Consider the following 20,891-nt stretch of genomic DNA (forward strand, 5'->3'; position numbering starts at 1 on the left):
ATGGCAACCCAAGGAAGTTACCCTATATGGTGTAAAAAGGGAAGGAACCCTCAGTTCTGGGAATTACTCACCCCTCTCCAGGAAAACTCACGAATGGTCCACCCCTTGTTTAGCATATAATCAAGTAATAACCACAAAAATGGGCAACCAGCAGCCCTCAGCTTCTCTGCCCATGAAATAGCCATTCTTTCCTTTCTTTCTTTTTTTTTTTTTGAGACAAAGTCTCGCTGTTGTCCCCCAGGCTGGAGTGTGATGGCGTAATCTCGGCTCACTGCAACCTCTGCCTCCCAGGTTCAAGTGATTCTCCTGCCTTGCCCCCAGAGTAGCTGGGATTACAGGTGCCTGCAACCACGCCCGGCTAATTTTTGTATTTTTAATTGAGACAGGGTTTCACCGTGTTGGCCAAGCTGGTCTCAAATTCCTGACCTCAGGTGATCCACCCGCCTCAGCCTCCCAAAGTGCTGGGATTACAGGCGTGAGCCACCATGCCTGACCTGTTCCTTTACTTTCTTAATAGACTTGCTTTCACTTTACTCTAAGGACTCACCCTGAATTCTTTCTTGCACGATGTCCAAGAACCCTCTCTTGGGGTCTGGATCGGGACCCCTTTCCAGTAACACAGTCATGTGATGCGTAACAACATTTTGGTCAATGTCAGGCCACAAATACAGTGGTGATTGTATAAGATTATAGTATATATTTATGGTGCTTTTTCTGTGTTTGGATATATGTAGGTAAACTCTTTTGTTGCTATTGCCTACAGTATTCATACAGTAACATGTTGTACAGGTCTGCAGCCTAGGAGCAATAGGCCATTCCATAGAGCCTATGTGTGTAACAGGCTATACCATGTAGGTTTGTGTAAGTCCGTTCTGTGATGTTTGCACAACAAGAAAATTACATAACCGTTACAGGGAAGGGGTCCCGATCCAGACCCCGAGAGAGTTCTTGGGTCTCGCGCAAGAAAGAATTCACGGCAAGTTCAAAAAGTGAAAGCAAGTTTATGAAGAAAGTAAAGGAACAGGCCAGGCGTGGTGGCTCACACCTGTAATCCCAGCACTTTTGGAGGCTGAGGTAGGTGGATCACCTGAGGTCTGGAGTTCGAGACCAGCCTGGCCAACATGGTGAAACCCCATTTCTACTAAAAAATACAAAATTAGCTGGGTGTGGTGGTGCATGCCTGTAATCCCAGGTACTCTGGAGGCTGAGACAGGAGAATCACTTGAACCTGGAAGGCAGAGGTTGCGGTAAGCTGAGATCACGCTATTGCACTCCAGACTGGGTGACAAGAGTGAAACTGTCCCAAAAAAATAAAATATAAAAAATTTAAAAAATTTTAAAAAAAGAAAGCAAAGGAAAAAAAAAAAGGCTACTCCATAGACAGAGCAGCCCCGAGGGCTGCTGGTTGCCCATTTTTTTGGTTGTTTCTTGATAATATTCTAAACAAGGCATGGATTATCTGTGTCTTCCCTTTTTAGACCATATAGGGTGACTTCCTGACGTTGCCACGGCATTTGTAAACTGTCACGGCACTGGTGGGAGTGTAGCAGAGAGGACAACCAGAGGTCACTCTCATCACCGTCTTGGTTTTGGTGGGTTTTAGCCAGCTTCTTTACTGCAATTTGTTTTATCAGCAAGGTCTTTATGACCTGTATCTTGTGCCAACCTTCTATCTCATCCTGTGACTTAAAACACCTCAACCACCTGGGAATGCAGCCCAGTAGGTTTCAGCCTCATTTTACCCAGCTCCTACTCACGATGGAGTTGTTCTGGTTTACACGCCTCTGACATAACGACTCATGTCTTAGAATGCATCTCCATCGTTTGATCAAGACATTACTTTAGTTGGGTAGATAAGGCTTAAAGGAAGAACCATGGAATAGTGCAGGATCTCTGGAAACTTTCTTCCAAGAGGACTTTAAACTTACTCTGGCGTCTACCAGTGTGGGGTGATTTTAGATGTGGAATTGCTGATTGTCCCCAGCCCAGAGCCAGGGACACATGGATGGAATGGTTCTACCTGCCAAAAACACTTTAAATTTCTAAAGTTTGAGCAGAAAATCTCATTCATTTGTGACCTCAAGAGAGCAGTGAAGCATGCCAGCTCATAAGGGCTTGCCTAGTCCCAGGTGCATTCCGAGGAGAGTAGCGCAAGCTGTTCAAGAGCTCCGGAGCCCACGCCCAGCCACAAGGATGGATGTGTCCATGGTCCATGAACTTACAGCAACCCTTTCACATGCAAAAGCATTTTATTTTCAGGCTTTAAATGGAGGTACTAAAAACAGTGTTAAAAGCGGGGAACACTTAAGAAGTGCAACCTTTTATTCTGAATAACAATTAGGAGCAGTTAGGTATTTAAATCAGCTAAAATTTTTCTTTTGTAGGAACACTGCAAATGCTATACAGCACGTGCTTTTAAGAAGAGTGATGGGTGGGTACCAACAATAAGGAAGTGCTATCATTCATTATCTTTCAAGAGTGCATCCATTTCAGATATAATGCACCTGTAGTAACAATGCTGCACTTTAGAAAGACATCTTTCATCTGAAAAACACACACCTCACTCTTTCTGTAGGCAGCCTTGTTCTGTGTGTGCGAAATGGACATATTTTTACAGGTTCTTGTGGGGCAAACATTAGATACTCTTTAAAGGGTTAACGTTTATTACGAAGGTCTAACAGATTAGTTTCTGTTGTGCAAGAAATCGAGAAGCTAGTGTGGGTTTTGAAAAGGGTGCATGTGAAGCTCTGTGTGGTGAGATGAAAACATTTCTGGATAGAAGGGCAGCTGGGACCCCAGGCTGGTGGTAGAGTTTGCCATCTCCTCATTCTACATTCTGCCATGCTTTGGAAGGCTTTCAGAACATGGTGAGGACATTTTCTGTTGTTGTTGATCGAGGATCTCTGAATCTTGGAAGGTACCAGCCTTGATTATGGGCAGAAAAAGTGAAATGTCTTTCAAGGTATGGTTTTGTTATCTGGACTCAAGAAAATGCTTATGTAAATCCCACCCCCACGAGAAGGAAGGAAATTGAGGGAGTATCTGTTAAGATGCATCATATGGAGTCCTTGGTTTCAGGCCTGATTTTGCCACTCCTACCCCACCCATCCACCCACCCACTTCCTTCCCCACTCTCAGGAGAGTCACAGTAACCAATTTGGGGTTTGTATTTAACACCTGCAAATCTTGGCTAACAGGCCTCCCTCTTTTCTCCTTCACCACCACCCTCCCTCTCATCGATCCAAACATTTTAGTCAGTGCTTCCCAAATCATACCACTGAAAAGAGGGGAAACCCTTCTTGCATCCATACTGCAAAGACCTAAAATGTTTGTTTTCAGCTGTCCTACTTGTAACCTTTCAGCAAATCTTGATGATGCTTTTGAAAATAAGCTAAACCTAGCCTCTCACAAATGTGTTGAGGCCTTGCTCTGCACGCATGAGTGGAACTCCATGTAGAAGGCCCACCTCCTTAGCTGTAATAACAATGAGAGCCTACTAGGAGCCAGAGGCTGCGCTACTGAATGTTTTCCATGATGCGATTTAATCTTCAAATGTACTCACAAAAAAGAGATAGTATTGTAGGATTTTCTCCTTAGTTCAGCTAACAGCCGGGTCCTTGACACATGGCCATGAAATACTAGGCTCACAGACACTTTGAAGGGTGAGAATAATGAAATTTACAGAGCGGAAAAGAAAAAAGGGAAACAGGGACTCTCTGCAAAGCCAAGGTCCTGCTAGTGCGGCTTCCCACCTCGCAGATTGAATGCCAGGTTCCACCCAGGAAGGGGAGGGGCCAGGCTCCTCCTAGCTGCAAATGGGGAAGTTCCCCATGCTCCACCCCGGTGTGCATTCCTCCCAGTGTGCAGGTCGGTTGCAGGTTCTGCCACGGAGCCCTTCCTACCTGGCTGTCTCAGTAGTATTTATATACCTTACAAATGGGAAAACCAAAGGTCAGAGGAACTGAGTAACTCAGCCAAGGTCCCGGAGCTGGCCAGCACCTCCAAAGCGTCCTCTTCCCCTCTGATAAGGGCCACCTCTTTAAGATGACACAGAATGTCCAACCCTGAGACCCACAGTGGAAGGGGCACCATCATAGTTAAATTGTCAGGTAACTGTTCTTCATGTTCCTACCTGGCATCGTTCAAGAAGGCACATGGCAAGTGCCAGGCAAACGCTTGTTAACTTGAATCAGTTAACAACTTTCATAAACATTATAAAGTCTGGCATGAGGAAGAAGTTCAACATGCCTAATTAACAGCTGTTTCTGATATATAGCAAATCTGTTTTTAAATAATCTTTCCTTGTAAGTTTTTTTCTTTTCACTCACTGGCTTACCAGAACCCAAAGGGCAAGGAACAAATTGAACCTGGGTAGCCTGCCTGGATGACAGGCAGGCAGCGCACGGCAGTGCCTTTCCTCCCTCACCCTGCAGCTCGCGACCTCAAGGTTTAACCCTTGGTGTCTTACTGTGGTTGACTGTCACGGGACTGACTCTCAGGTCCCAAGCGAGATAGCCAAGTAAAAAGGGCTCCCCAGAGAATCTCTGACCAGCGTGCGCACTGGGAGGACAGGGTGGAGCCACGAGAAGTTTGCACAATTTGCAGTGGGGAGGAGCCTGGCCTCTCCCGTTCCTGGTTGGGGACCTGGGATTCGGTCTGTGAGGTGCAGAGCCTGTTAGCAGGACTCCATCTCACTTTGCTGAATTGTTTTTCCTTTTTCCTTTTTGCCCAATAAATTCTGCTCCTCACCCTTCTAGGTGTCCGCGAGCCTGATCTTTCTCGGTTGTGTGACAAGAACCTGACTTTTCCTGCAACACAAGGTTTGTCCTTCCTTTATTCTCTTTCCTCTCCATGGCCACAATAACATCTCAGAGGAGAGCAACCTCATTAGCCCAACTCCCTGTGCGAGGAGCAGCTTGCGTCTGATAAGAGAGGGGAAGTGGCATCAAGCATTCCTGTGAACCAGAAAAAATGCCACCCCCTGAATGTTTCGGGTTTTCACTCCTCCTTCTCTGTGGCTATCCTGGGTCTCCTGGCCCCTGAGTCAGTGCTTTTCAATTATGGTGGGAGGCGAGGGTCCTATCATGTCAAACCTGCTGGGCCTTAGCAGGCACGCAAGGGCATAGTAGGCCCATCCGATATGTTCCTCCACACTCGGGTAAAAGAGGCAGAAAGATTCCTACCCCACCTGTCCCACCGCGGGCCACATGGGTGCATGTTCATCACGGACTTTTGGAGTTCTGCTTTCTAATCTTGCTGAGTGCACACAGTGGTAGAATTTTCCAGGCAGAGTCGGGATGACTACTGGAACCCTATAAGGGAGCAGTTTCAAGGGAGCAAAGAGGGGTGAAGCCACGGCCTGTGGAACCAGACTGGCCTAGATTGACTTTCAAGCTGCTCTGGCTACTAGCTGTGCAGCCCTGAGCGAGTTCCCTCACTTATCTGAACCTTGAGGCTTCCTATCTGTAAGCTGGAGAAAGTAGGCTCTACCCCCTGAGTTTCTGTGAAGATTGAATGAGATCATTTAGCAAGCAACCGGCACCACACCTAGCACCTACTTCATATTCAGTAAATATTAGCTCCTCTTTCCATCCAGGGTCTTGTAGCTCTTTGAATCAGATCATTTTACTTACCCATATATATTAGCCTTGAGGGATATCATTCAATTCTATATATTTTATATTCTTAATTATACATTCATTTATATCAATGTTTTATTACTACATAACATACAGTAATTATATGTTAATATTTTAGTATATTAAAATTAATACATATTTAATATTGATAGAATATGTACCTAATGAATATATATTGGGTGTCTTATGCACAAGTCATGAAATCAATCTGGCCGTATTTTTTGCAACTCAGGTGACTTAGGCATTTTAACCAAATATTCGGGCTTGTTTATTCAAAATTACAGCAGCCAGATAGCACAAATTAATCGGAAGAGTAATTCTAAAATGTGATAGAAGGGTTTGAAGGCAACTGAATCCTGAAGAGGGGCTCCGGTGTCCAGGTTCCCAGGTGGCAGAGCATGGCCATGAGTTTGGAAATGGGCCTTTGGTTGGTGTGGGGGCGGAGAAGGTGCTTCTCTTCCATCACCGAATTTCTGTTCATAGTAATTCAGTGAAACATAAAATATTTATGGGAGAAAACTTTTATAGAAATCTTCTTTCCTCAGAGGATTTTAAAGGCGCAGTCTCCCCTACATCAAACATTCCTGTGAAAAATTAAAAATCCAGTCAATCAACCAGCTGTTTCTAAATATACAAAAATATGGCACAAACCATCTGAGTTTTTGCTTTTTGGTTGGAAAAATACATTATTTAGACACAGCCTAAAGCGCATTATGCTTATAGCTCACTAAAGAAGCAACGTTCTTGAGGTATAAACAGGGAGACATTCGTAGCAAAATTTTTCCATCAGGCAACACAAGCGCACACCTGGTCTCTGATCAAACCCCCGATGATGTGAGCTGGACACAGTGCCTGAGAGGGAGACCTGGAGACCTAAGCAAGATGCCCTGAGCCTTCTGCACACTGCTTGGCCAGGTACCCTTCACCTAGCAAGTGACAGGATGGTACAGAGTGAGGCATACTTTCTAACTCCATGATTTTGTCCTGTGGTGAAGATGGCCCATCACGGAGAGAGCAAGAGCAAGGGAATACCTGTTGGCCTCCATGTGGGACAAGGACAGCCAACTGCATTGGCCCAGGATGATGCCCTCAGGCTTATTCACTTCATTAGTGGCAGAATTAGTGAGAATCTGCAGCTTTCAAGCAACCGAGTCACTTTAGTATTTAATAATCTCAGTCATGAACATGAGGCCATGTGAGATATTCATGCTTACTTATTTATTTACTTATGTATTTATTTATTTATTTTGAGACAGAGTCTCACTCTGTCACCCAGGCTGGAGTGCAGTGGTGTGATCACAGCTCACTGCAGCCTCAACCTCCCAGACTCAAGCAATCCTCCTGCCTCAGCCTCCCAAGTAACTGGGACTACAAGTGCATGCAACCACGCCTGGCTGATTTTATATATATATATATGTACCTATGTGTATATATATATGTACATATGTGTATATATATACACATATGTGTGTGTGTATATATATATGTATATATACACACATATGGAGACAGAGAGAGAGAGAAAGAGAGAGGGAGTCTCAATTTGTTCCCCTTTGAACTGCCTGGATTGAAACTCCTGGGCTTCAATGATCTTCTGGCCTCAGCCTCCCAAAGTGCTGGGATTACAGACGGGAGCCACTGGGGCTGGCCGATTCATGCTTTAGATCGAGAGGATGGAAGATGAGTGAGAAGACTGAAGAGGACAGCTCTCTTTGAGAGGTTTACCTGTACCAAGGCCTGTACAATTAGACTCAGGGGTTGGCTAAGGGCATTCATGTTATTTCACTAGATTCGAATGGCAGGCTTATTCACAGAAAACCCAAAATGTGTAAGGAGAGGGCGGCTGTGCAAAATTAAATTTTATGGATGATTAGCAACATATATATATATATATATATATATGTACAACTTTCATGTGCACGAACATAAAGTTAGAATTTCAGAACCCTCCAAGTCACTCAATCACTCAATGGTGTGCTCAGGGCCCCAGCTAACACTCTTCTGAAAACAAAATAAACACAGGTTGACAAAGATGAGTTAGAAACTCTCCAATGGTGAGGATGGTCCCCAGTGTGATGGGTCCCTCGTCATTGGGCCAGCTTCCTCTTGTGCTCACCCTGGGTCTGGATGTTACCTTGAAAAAGCCTGGGCCAGTGTCCTGAGCAGTGAGCTACTTGGATCAGCTCTTTGGACTTCAGAGAGGGCAAAACCCACCACTGGGTTCTGTGGCCGCACAAGGGAAAGGAAGCAGTCTCTGGGTATCTGCAGAGGGCAATGGTTGACCTACCTAAGGAAAAGAAACGTCTTGGACCAGAACTATCTATACAGATGCTGCATTGTTTTCAGTGAGGATGGTGATTGCATTGACTTCACGGAGTTGGATGATGACTAAAAGATGCAGCTGGGCTCAGTGGCTAATGCCTGTAATCCCAGCACTTTGGGAGGCTGAGGCGGGCAAATCACCTGAGGTCAGGAGTTTGAGACCAGCCTGCCCAACATGGCGAAACCCCATCTCTACTAAAAATACAAAAAATGAGCCGGGCATGGTGGCGGGCGCCTGTAATCCCAGCTACTCAGGAGGCTGAGGCTGGAGAATTGCCTGAACCCTGGAGGCGGAGGTTGCAGTGAGCTGAGATCCCACCACTGCACTCCAGCCTGGGCAACAAGAGCAAAACTCTGTCTCAAAAAAAAAAAAAAAAAAAAAAAAAAGACGCAGTGCGCGCCAAGGGGTTTGTGCTAAGTACAAGTAGGTGCTTCAATCATGTTAGCTCTTATGGCACGGCTATGTACACACTATATTGTATGAAATTGCATAAATATAGGAGGATGGAGGATGAGCCGATGGGCTCCAGAATCTGGCTGTTGTGGTTAAGATCCTTGCTCTGCTAGTCAGCTCCATGGCCTTGGCCCATTCCTCAGCCTCTCTGTGCCTCAGTATCCTTGTGTGTCCAGTGGGGTTTTGTGAAAGTCTCTGTGAGGATCAGATATGCATCGCACACGAGTTGTACCCGGTGCACAGCACATGTTAGGCATTATCACTATTAAATTAAGAATTTTATGTAGAATAGCCTTTGTCTGCATTGACCACACTGACATATCACTTTAATCTAATGGTCTGACTTTAAAAACTGCTTCTACATCATTATATGAAAGGATTAGTTAAGCTTTTTCCTATGATTCCTGTGAGATATACGTTGACAAGAACTTCCATTTATAGGTGAAAAAAACAAGATGGTGAGTTCTGGTGGGTTCCCGGTCACAGCCCCATGGGTGATGGGTCTGCGCCTAACAGTTCAGCCCAGGCTTCCTCTTCCTCCCCTGTAGCCTGCACGAGTGCTGGGTCTGCATCCACCATGGGGTGAGGAAAGGGGATTAGTCCAACTGAGCGGTGTGGTCACCTCCTGACCCAGGTGCCCCATGGAGTCAACTGGTGGCCAGGCTGTGCCTTTCAGGACAGAATTCAAAAAACACAGATAGACAGTAAGAGTTCCTTTACCAAGATCTTTGCTATTTCAGTGAAAAGCAGACTATCCAAAAAATCTGCATGGAGATCATTATAAACGACCCTACAATGTAGACATGCTAAAGGGAGCTGGTCTTCCTCCTGCGTTGTTCTGGAGACTCAGCCTCAGCCCTGCTCCCTGCACCCACAGGGGTGAGAACAAGCAGGGCGCTCCCAGGTCCTAGGGCTGCCTTATCTATTTCTGGGCCTGGTGTTCTCTTTTTTTTCTGTGCATGTGCTCATCTTTTCCTTAACTGTACTATTTTCCTGAGGGATTTTATTTAGAGCTTTACAAAAAATCCAAAAAAATCAGACCTCCGAGCCCAGACTGGGGCATCTTCACCATGTGTGTGCACAGGTGCGTGTGTGTGTGTGTCTGTGTGTGTATTTTCTCACTGGCCCTACCCCTCAAGCGTCATCCGCACTTCACATACAGCTGCACCTTTTTGGGCTGAGCGGTCCTCAAAGCCTTTGCTATGTTTATTTCTCTACAGGGCCCGACAATTTCAAAGCCAATCAAACTTGATGAAAACTCAAAGGGTATTTTTTCTTTTTAAATCTTCACTACCAATTGCCCACATATTTTAGGTAAACAACAAAATACAAGCAGGCGCTATGACTCTCTTCCCTTGGTTCAGTTCCTTCGGTTGCAGTAATTTACAGGACTTTGCTTTCTACCTTATGGTTGTTTATTTTCCTTAATAGCCTTTTAGGAGGGGCCTTATCAGAAGCTTTCTGAAAAGTACACTAAATTATGTCTACTGGGTCAATTTTGTCTTCAGTTTTATTAATCTAGAAATTATAACTGTAATATTTCCTGAAAGTGTCTGATACTAAGGAGGCCACAAATGCAGTAATTAACATGCAATTTGAAAAATTTATTCCCAGGGATCCAAACACAGTGAAAAACAGAAGAGCCACAAGAGACAAACAAATGCAAATGAGAAATAATTCTGCACCCTTTTCCTGCTGCTGCTTATGTTTTCCTGCTGCTGCATAGGAAGGGGCACTTCCTATGCCCCTATTTTTCTATTTAACCTCAGAGGTAATCATTGGGTCTATTGGATAAAAATATTGAGGGGAAACTTCGTTCATCTGGGGGTTTTGAGCATTTCTGTGACTACTTAGGATTTGTTTGCTGGTTCAGAAATGGGCATAATTGAGCAAAGAAGCATCTGACCTGGAAGGCCACAGGCTAAAGGCCAGCTAGCCCTGGGGAGTATGAGTTCTCTCCAGGAAGCTTCTAGAGTCATCTCCAAGAAGGGCCAGCACTGCTCTGCAGGTGGGCAGCTGGGGCAGATGAGCAGGGAGTCTGTTTCAGCACACAAGGGCTTGGCAGCTGGGCAGTTAGCACCGGGAAGGCTGAGCGGCAGGGAGCAGGAACTCAAAGGTGGATACCAGGGTTTAGGATCCAAGAATAAGGCAGGATTGAGTAACAGGATGTGGTGCTGGAAGCTTCCTCCCAGCTCCAAGGAAGCCAGAAGGACTCCATAGTCTCTAGCTGTGTGTTGCTTGGCCCTCTCATCCCCATACCTGTTAGACCCAAACCTGGCTGGGTAGGGGTCCCTGCATGGACCTTCTGCCCTCAGCCCTGTGTCTTGGGAGAATGATGGCCCCAGCCGCCTGCACCCCCAGGCCACGTGGTGCAATCCAAAGGACGTGGACTTGAGGCCAGACTGGGATCTAATTCCAGATGGACTAAAGAGCCCTGCAGGATCCTAAGCCAAAAATTCCTGAAACCCCAGAAGCTTGTGAGGGAGGTTCTACGAGATAACACGGCATCTTTCAAAGTTCAGTCCAGTTGTAACACCTGCATTGTTCCCCCATACTTTTGTAATAACTCTATTTTAAGTAGGTTTTTAAAATCCCCTCTCAACTTCTTCCACAAGTAGCACATGAGGCATCCTCAGGAAAGGCTGAGGTTGTGCAGCTGAATCATGTGGCTGAGAGCCTGGCTTGCAGCCAGACCATCCCCTCTGCTCAGTTTCCTCATGACACTCCACTTCCTGGTCCCTTTCTCCTCCTCATTCTCTCGTCGAACCTTGGTGAAGCCTGAGTGCTGACCCCTGTGCCCCGCCTATCCTGGAGAAGCCTGTTTGAGTGAAGATGGACTCACGTGGGATCACGATGGTCTCATATCCCGCTGTTGTGTTCCCTTCATCTGTGGGATCTGGATGCCTGCTTGGGACACCAGGTCAGGCCCCTTGACATGGATGCAACACAGATTGGTCCTCGGAGCTTCAAATCAAGGGACTCTGGCTGTTGGATGCCCTTTTTCAGGGGCAGTCCTACACTGGCATTGCACCTTTGAGTCTTTGTCCTAAATAGTACAGTTTCCTCTTCTCTCCTTGAAAGCTTACGGTTAAAATCCCAGCACACCCGTGTCAGGAATACCTGATAGTCCAGAAGTAGAGGAATTGGGAAGGGGAGTTAACTCCAGATCGGGGGTGAGATGCCAAGGTTGGCATTGCATTTTAGAGTTGAAAGGACCTGACTTTAGAGCTAAAGAAGGAGAAGCCAGCAGCATAAAGTAAGCTGCCTAAGATCACACAGCTACTAAGAGTCAGAATGAAGAACCAGACCCTCAATTGTACTCAGTCTTTATTACTACAGAAGCTGCCCAGAGCTCCTCCACCCAGAACTGGGGACCTGGGTCTCTGCTCCCCAACCCCGGCAGGTGTTTAGGAATTGTTCATTTTGGTAGAACCACACCTGGGAGAAAGGAGTACAGAGCATCCCTTTGCTCATCCATTTTTACCTTCCCACCTGGAATAGTGAGAAGAAGGAAGGGGAAAACCCCCCTCCCCCTACAGCCCACTCAGCCAATCCCCAGGAGCACTGCCAGCCAGCTCACAAGCCCACTTAGTGGTGAGTGGCACAAACACCCACTCCAAGACCCAGGACAAACCCCAGCCCCGCCCATGCGGGGAACACAGATACCCCTGCTCTCAGGCAAGGGAATCATCAGTGCTGGAAAGGAATGGAGAATCAGTCAGCGATGACTCAGAAGTTGATCTTATGTCTGCACACTGCTGAAATGTTTAGATAAAAAGTGAGACATCACCTCAAACCAGATGTTTATATGCATTTCAACCAAGGTCTAGATATTTGGAAATGCTGGGTGGATATGACATTTCAGTATCCCTTCAAAGACCAACACATGGAAGCCAAGAAAGGCTTTCTTTCTAGGGCCTTATGAAGATAGATTAAGAGATAAGCTTGGCTAGGTTCAAAACCACAACTCATGTGGCTACTGAAGTACCCAAGAAAAAATTGGTTTCCTAAGTGATAAGAGGGACTGAATGTTCTTGTCCCCCCAGAGTTCCTATGTTGAAATCAAATCCCCAAGGTAATGAAATTTGGAAGTGGGGCCTTTGGGAGGTGATTAGTCACAAGGGTGGAGCCCTCGTGAGTGTTGTGAATGGGATTAGTGCCCGCTTAAGAAGAGGCCGGAGAGCCAGCTCCATCTCTGTCCACCCACTGAGGACACATGGAGAGGTAGGCAGTCTGCAGCCTGGAAGGAGCACCTCACCAGGTCCCAGCCATGCTGGTCCTCTGATTTCAGACTTCCGGCTTCCAGAACTGTGAGAAATAAATTTCTGCTGTTCATACGTCACCCAGTCTATAATGCTTTGTCATAGCGGCCTGAACTAAGATGCTTAAATGAAGATATGTTTTCCTGGGGATATTACTGTTTAGATTAGAGGCACAAAAATATGAATATAGAATAAAATAAAATAAGTCTTCAAACCAGTGTGATCAATTATGCTATCAAGCTTAATGGCAATAATTATTAAGTAAAATTCCCATGTAGAACAGAAATTCTAGTGTCAAAAATGTAAAATATTTGGTACTAGAGTTCCTATTACATATAAATAGTTAATTAAAGAGAGTCATATTTTATGACTATGAAGTAAAGCATACCATAGTGGTCCTTTGGTAAGCCTTACTAACAAAATGTACAGATAAAAAGTGTTTTCAAAAAATAAGACACTTTGAATTTTTCTGCTTGAATTTTTGAATATTTTCCTTAGATGCTAGCTTTAGAATGAGATCATTTCCCAATCTTTTCGTACCTTTTTCTGCCTGAGTTAAAATGTTCACTAAAAGGTAAGCATTTTGAAGGCTGTTACCCACAGGATAAGGAAAGAACGTATTCCAGTAGTCCACTTTGGGGAATCAACATTTTTTTTTCCTGTTAAATTTTTCATGGAATTCCTGCTAATAGTATGACAGGTATCTGACAGCAGAACCAGAAGATAAAATAGATACAGAAAGTTATTCGATTGGTGATTGGAAGGAAGGAGGCCAGAAAGTATTCAGTGACTCCTGAAAATTCTCCCTATACAGTGAATGCCAGTGAGATGAAACCAATAAACTTTGGCCAAAGGAAGAAATCTGAATTCTAATCCAAGGAGCATGGTGAGCATGAAGTGCCACGGAGATACTCAAAAGGATGATTCCTCCCTGACACGGGAAAATTCACAGAACCAGCACATAAGCGACGGATCGGCAGTATGGGTTGTGTGTGCCTGCTGTGCCTGGGTTGTGTGTTTCCACACCCACAGAGGAACTCCAGGGCTGCAGCATGAGTGCCTTGTGAGCCCAGAGCAGAGCTTCGGGACAGCCCTGATTCTTTCCTTTCCCCTTTCCGGTAAAGCAGAGAAACTAGAAAGAGACCCATTTTTCTCCTCTGTGCCTGAGGATATGGCATTTCTGGCACAATAGAGAGGATCAGATCCTTAAGCCTGAAACACAGCTCTCTCCATAGAATTTATCTATATGTGGTGTGTCATAGTCTATTATGGGTTTGTGTGGGGCTGGATCAGATTAATACCCTGGATCCAAGTCATCTTTCAAAATGAATCCAGATGAAAATATTGGCTTGGAGAAGATTTCTTGGTAATGAATATAATGCAGAATAATGAACAGTAGCCAAAAAGAGAGAGGATGTAGAACCAATCAAAGGAAGGGCAGATGTTTAAAATGTCTTTTGCTGTTCGGGACTGTGATCCAACAAAGGCACTTATGTCTGTGCTTTCTCAATTTCCACACAGGAGAGGCACTTTGAGGTTTTCCAAGCTCTCGTCCTGTCTACGCTTTGGGCGCTGAACAGGGAGGGGACCGTGATGCCATGCGTGGCCAACAGCAATGGATGCCAAGCAAGGCTCGTGGCATAAGACGGACTCGAGGTGAGGGCACTCCCAACCACGCAGGTGAAATACACACATTCGAAGACTGCCCTAGTGGGTGTGTGTCCAAGTGCAGAAGCACATAGCAGGGAGCCCACTTAAATCCTGCCCTCCAGGATCACAAGAATCACAAGATGCCATAGTTCCAAATTGAAATGGAGGTGGTGTCAGGTAGCTTGTCTATGCACTGAGGGAGGGAGGTGGCCTAGGCCTTTGATGAAAATGGGCAGAGCAGCAAGATAGAGTTTCTAGTGACTCTATGATGGGAGACTGGGTGACCTCCAATTCTTTTCGCCAGTGGAGGGCTTGATAAAATAAAAATGCTATGGTTTGAGTGTATCTCAGACAAGGGCCATAAACGATGTACACTGCGCATGGTTAGGTGACACTTTAACAACTGACACTTGCACATCAAGTGAAGGCGTCCTTACGCTGCACAGCTACATAGAAAAATATGGAATGGTAAAGAAGAAAGAAGAACCGTGAGCAGGAGAACCATTCCATTTTATTCCTTATATGTACAAACATGAATAATTTGACATGATGTTTAGACAGTTTCCCCCTAACTTAAGTCTTTTAATTAAAATGAAAGGAAGAAAATACGCTTTAAATATGAATGCGAGAAGGTGTGAGTTGACAGCCCCCAGCCTTCCTACTCTTCTCTCGCTGTTGTTAGCAAGCACAATAAAATCTCATCTTCTCCTGTCGTCTTTTCATAATGTTTATGGTTGTTTTAGGTAACACATAAACCATACTGAATGTGATATTCCCCTTATTACATGTCAGGGGCACATATTAAACTAGAGCCTGTCCCTTATTCTGCTATTTACTTTTGTGGCAAATCAATGTATTTTCCTTGACTCACTAGGCAATATTGCAAGGCTGCCTGTGGCCAGGAAGGTAAATGCTAACTTTTCAGCCTGCGCCAAGTGGCACACCCTCGGCTCACTACCGAGTGAATGAGAGCAGTATATTCTGGACTGAAAAATGGGCTCGGATGTTGGCCCTAATAAATTACATGATTATTAAAATGCTGTGCAGTTCCTGCCCATATTATTTTATTTTACCTCTTGCTGTCTCCCCCTCGTTGCCTGCCCCACTTTACCTCTGTTTTCTGTGTGCTTAACTTGTAAAATGCTAAACAAGTTTTGATATTTACCTGTTTATGATTAAATTGCAAAATGATCTGCTTAGTTCTGTTCTAAATTAAGGTCTGCATTAAATGTCATAGCATTTATCTTTCATAAAATGAGACAGCAAGGACACTAATTTCCTAGGTATTCAATCACTGCCCTGTGCCACTGGAGAGACAGCCCAGGAGCAAGCCTGCCCACAGTTCACAGCTCACTGACAGCCCTGAGATGGAATAATAAAAGTCAATTAATCATTAAAAGCTGTTACAAGCACATATCGAACCAGTCTGGCACAAAATGTTAATCAGTCCAATATCAATATAATAAATTCCTGCAAATTGGAGCGATCGATATGTTTAGGGCCTAATGAATCAATTTGAGGGCACTGAGCTGCTCCTTGGGGTCCCCATGACACAGCAGCCGGGTGAGTGCTATATCTCTAGGCACACTGCCAACAGAGGTCACCTATCCTAACAGGCTGTTCACTTCAGCCGCAGTTACCACGGTGACAGCATGTCACCGTTGCCCTAGTGTCCTTCTAGGTAAGGTGGAAACCAATGCATCACTGCCCTTGATGGATTTGTCAATAATACTTAGCAGGGGAGGGGAACTGCTCACATAACACTCGCAGGTCTCCAGTCCCCAAGCAGTTTGGTGTGATTTAATTGTCTGAAGAGGTGTGTGCTTCTGCATATATGCAGGAACTAAGCAGTGGTCACAGGCAGAGGGAGTTAGCAGTGGAGCTGACTGCATTGGAAAGCCTTGGGAAAACAGCACGGAAAATAACAGGCGGCCAGAGCCATGGCCAGGTTGGTGTTCCATTAACCAGGTCGCTGTGTAAGTAAGAAATAACCTGGAGCTTCTCACATTAAGAATTTATTAGCTACAAAATTTTAATACATTACTCATGAGTGGAAATGGAGCTGCGTATTAATGCCCCAAGGCTTAGACTCAGCAGCAACATTTATAGACACCTGCTTACAGACTGTAGATGTTCACCAGGAAAAGTCCATCAGGGGAAATTTGGGGAGTCAGGAATGATCGGCGAGGCTCCCTCCCTCTTTCTCTCCTCCAACCTCCCTCTCCCTATCTCTCCCTCTCTTCCCTCTCTCGCCCCCTCTCTCATCACTTCCTATTACCTGCAACCTTCTCCTTGCCCAACAGAACCACAACCCCAAAAGTGTGAGGCAAATGGGACACTCAGAAGGCGGATTTTAAGCCAGTCTCTTCATCATCTGTTTTTAAAAACCAGAGTTTTCATGTTTTAAAACATTTTATCTTCTGTTGCACCTATTAAAACTGACCAGTGAAGAGGGAGCCAAGAGCATTTCGGCATTGCAGAGTGGAATGAAGCCTCTTTAGAGATCAAAGAAATCTCAGCTCCCGAGACTCGGGGGAATCACCGTGTTCCAGAACCTTCACTGTCATTTAACATAAAACATAAAGGTTAACATTGAATAAAACAATACCCTGGCTGATTATTTTAATAGTCTCAAAGTTCAACCTTTTCCCCTGGATTGCTGTTATAGACCATGTGGACTGTACAGGCTTTGCAGTTGTTTGCCACTTTCCTGCTGTACCGATAGGAGAGTAGTGGCCAGTCAAATCCCCAGCAGTGACTGTGTGCATCTCCCTCGCAGTCATTCATTCCCTTATAGCAAAAATATGGCAGCTATGGCAATCTGAAGAAATGTTAATTTCTACTAGCTAGTTATGTTTAATGATTTTTTTCTTACCTGAAAAAAAGGGAGAAAAAAATAATTTTTATAATGGTGGTCTGAATTATAAGAAACATCCAAATAAATTACAAATTCTCCACTAAAGAAATAACTATTCACCACATTGAGACAGGGTGATGTTAAGGGTGTGCAGACAAAGGTAATGCAGGGCCTCCGCTTAATTGCCCTGACATCGCGCTTAGTTCCTCCAGCGACACTCTGAGAGCTAAAAATCTCTCATTGTTATTAATTGTATTCCTTTTAGAATGTAATGTCATATCGCTGCAGGCTGAGCTAATGAAACATACCCATATTACCAAAATAGGCATATTTCTTTTTGTTCAACGCGTTCTATCAAAACTGTCTGCTAAAGACATTGTGTTAAAGATCCTTTCATAGTGTAATATAAAGAATATCTCAACTACCTCAACATTTCTATTACACAATTACTAAAATGCCCAGGAGGACTAAACAATATAGTGTGAATTCAGTTATCCTATAAGACTTTAGAAATATTGCTAATTCCTACCTCTGATTTATGTTAATATTAATGCTAGATTACATGCTATGGCTTCTGAACAGCCACTGCATACCAATTGGTACAAAGGCAGGGTGCTCCCATGCACCGATGCTATATGCCTCTATTATAATGAGAATCTGAATTATTTATCTCTATTTATCCTACAGGAGTTCACCTGACCTCAGTCCCATTTTCTTTTCCTACTGCACATCAATACATGTAAACATGACTTCAGAGCTGCTGCACGCTTTATGTGTGCTGTTCTGTTTCAGCCACAAGGCACAGTAATAGGCAGTAGACAAAATGTTACACCACTAAGAGAATTCATTTAAGCATTTATTTGAGGTAAACTCTCCTAATTAAGTCAACTTTAACACAGACACGCAAATGGCACCAGGCATATGTGTCTGGCGCCTAAACGTTGTCTGGTGAGCCCAAAGGAAGTCAGGCAGTGGCAGGACAAGGAGACGGTTAATAAATTCAGCCTCTCCTTCCTATAACCTTTCTGTTAGAAAAATGTTTGTCTGTGGGGGTTAAGAGGCTCTATGGGTTCTTGCAGGAAGATGGGCTTTTCATTCTTTGGCTTGTACATACATCAGCTACATTAAGATTTGGTTCTGATTTTGCTTTGATAGTTACTCAAGTTGGTCTGCTGAACCAGCAAGTTCCTTTCCTTGCTCAAGGAAAGGCCAAGGTGAGTTGAAATGATTGGAAGTCGTAGGTAAGATTCAGATTCTTAGCTGAATGGCCTTAAGCTTTCTGAGATGGGGAAGGTTCCAGAGGGCCTAGAGTATGAAAGAGGACTTTCATGGTAGGTATTGTGGGGATGAAGCATTTGCAAAGCACTACAAAGCCAGAATTTCCATCAGAAGAAGAGCAAGTTGCCAGCAATTGGATTTGCAATATTTTAGGTAGCCCAAAGTAGCACATTAAAGTGGCACCCTCTACTCTGCAGCTGTGGGGAATGGTTGGAGGGTCAACTAATTAGAGCTAATTATCAGAGAGGGAACCATTAAAACCCTCTTAGGTGATCAAATGATGTACCTTTAGTTCATCTGAACCTATTACAATATAGTCTATCATATGTCACCAACAGGGCCACTGTAAAGTATACATAAAGTAGGAGTGAAATGGGTATAGCAAAAAGTCCTGGAAATGTGAGTTTGTATTTATATAAAAAATCAACCAAAAAAATCAAGAAATAAAGTATTAATCAGTATATACTGCAAAGGGCAATCCAGTGGAACGAATCCAGTTAATAACCAATAACCTGTGAAATGTGAATCTCAAACAAGAATATGAAAACATTAGGATGGTGAGACTGGGGCTTTGAGTCATGTAGGATACAATAACATCATTTATAGTGTTCCTTATCTAAATTGTGGTATAATATATGGCATGGCACACACACTTCTTTAACACGCCTTATAGAAAGGCAAAGTCAAATGTATACTGAGGTACATCAGTTCCTGTCCTTTACACATCTCATGTATAGGACGATGTATATCAGTTCCTGTCCTTTACACATTCCAAGCCCTCTAAGACTGAAGCTCTTAAGGCTGTGGTACCTGGTGTGCAAGAGAGGGGCGTGGAGGGGATGAGAACCAGGCAGATGAATAATGCAGTTTGGGAAGAGAAAGGCAGAGAATGAGTCTCTGGGTCTGCTGAATTCCTCAGGCCAGACTTCCCAGTGAGCTCATGAAACAGGTAGGAAATGCAGCCATTATTCCAGAGATCCTAGCCAGCCCTAAGACCTGGTATCAACCCCATGGGTATTTAACCAGCACAGACAACTGCCACTGCAGCGACAAGGTCCAACTGGGATGAGGATGGATTTGGAAAAGAGCATCTGGACACCTGGAACTCCTAGCTGGCTGGCTGCTCATGTGCATCCTGGTCTGTTAGCTCAATAACATGACCTTTCATCTCACACGATTGATTTTGTTGGATTCCACTCATAGCATCATGACAGACTTTTACTACCTATTTTCTTTCTTTTAAAATTTCATTCTAAGAGTAATACATGCAATTTTTTAAATAGACCATAGCATTTAGTACATAGACTATTTTACAAACTGCATACTTCCACTTTATGCATATAGTGGAAGTCCCTTTATTCTTACCCTCCAGGGTTAACTACTATAACTGTCTGCTGAATGGTACGTCAGATTTTACTTACATATGTATTAATATGTAACTGAAGAAGAGTTTTGTTTTAACAAAGTTAAGTTCAGTGTCGTATTAGACATTAATGTGTGTATTAGTTTTCTGTGACTGCTGTAACAAATCACCACAAACTGGGTGGTTTAAAACAACAGAAATGTATTCTGCAAGCCAGAAGTTCAAAATCAAGGTGTCGGCAGGGCCATGACTCTGAGGTTTTAAGAGGGAATGTGTTCCAGCCCTCTTTTCTAGTTTCTAATGGCTTCCAGCGATCCTCAGCCTCCTTAGCTTATAGCTTCATTACTCCAATTTCTGCTTTCCTCTGCAGGACGCCATCTTCCCTCTGTGAGTGTCTGTGTCCAAAATATTCTCTTATAAAAACACTGGTTCTTGGATTAGGGCCCACTCTAATTCAGTATGACCATCTTAAATTGATGGCATCTGCAAACATCCTGTTTCCAAATATGGTCACATTCTCAGGTTTTGGGGGTTTGAACTTGAACACACCTTTTGAGGGGACACAATTCAACCCACAGCAATGGGAACATATTTGGCTGGTGATAGCCTTTGAAAGTCATGAACAAATAGATGGGAGAGTTTTTGGTTGGCTTGCTTGCTTGCTTCATTGGCATACAAACAATTTTCTATATTCATGTAGTTCCAGTTGGCAATCATTCCTCACACAGCTTCTAATTTTTGTTTGATGCATAGAAAGGTCTTCCTCATTTTAAGATTATAGAAATAGAGCATATTCATTTTTTTCCTGTTGCATCTTTGATCCATTTGAATTTATTTTGATGAGAAGTAAAACAGAGATCCAGCTTTATTTTTTCAAAGAGCTAGTTGACTAGTTCGCAATCTGCATGTAATACCCCAGCTTTTCTGCATGGAATGCCCTTTTTATAATATAGACAATGGATCAGTAGCTGGGTTTATTTCTAGACTGTCCATTGGATCTATTAATCTGCTTGTTAATTCCTGTCCCAGTACAATGTCTCCCAGTTTTTATTAGTGCAGCTTTATG

At 44.0% G+C, this 20,891-nt stretch overlaps 1 long non-coding RNA gene across 2 annotated transcripts; it reads left to right on the top strand.

The window, feature by feature from the left end:
* Positions 1-1,428: 1,428 nt before the first annotated feature.
* LOC109025692 (uncharacterized) lies at positions 1,429-15,779 on the top strand. Of its 2 annotated transcripts, XR_002004618.3 has the most exons (4): positions 1,429-3,867; positions 4,758-4,820; positions 10,030-10,186; positions 14,199-15,779. It is a non-coding gene; the product is annotated as an uncharacterized lncRNA (long non-coding RNA). The 2 variants fall into 2 exon arrangements; XR_010129881.1 differs by lacking the exon at positions 1,429-3,867 and having other exon boundaries at positions 3,874-4,820; positions 14,199-15,778.
* The last annotated feature ends 5,112 nt before the right edge of the window (positions 15,780-20,891 follow it).

This window comes from Gorilla gorilla, chromosome 12 (assembly GCF_029281585.2).
Source record: "Gorilla gorilla gorilla isolate KB3781 chromosome 12, NHGRI_mGorGor1-v2.1_pri, whole genome shotgun sequence".
NCBI classification, from domain to species: Eukaryota; Metazoa; Chordata; class Mammalia; order Primates; family Hominidae; genus Gorilla; species Gorilla gorilla.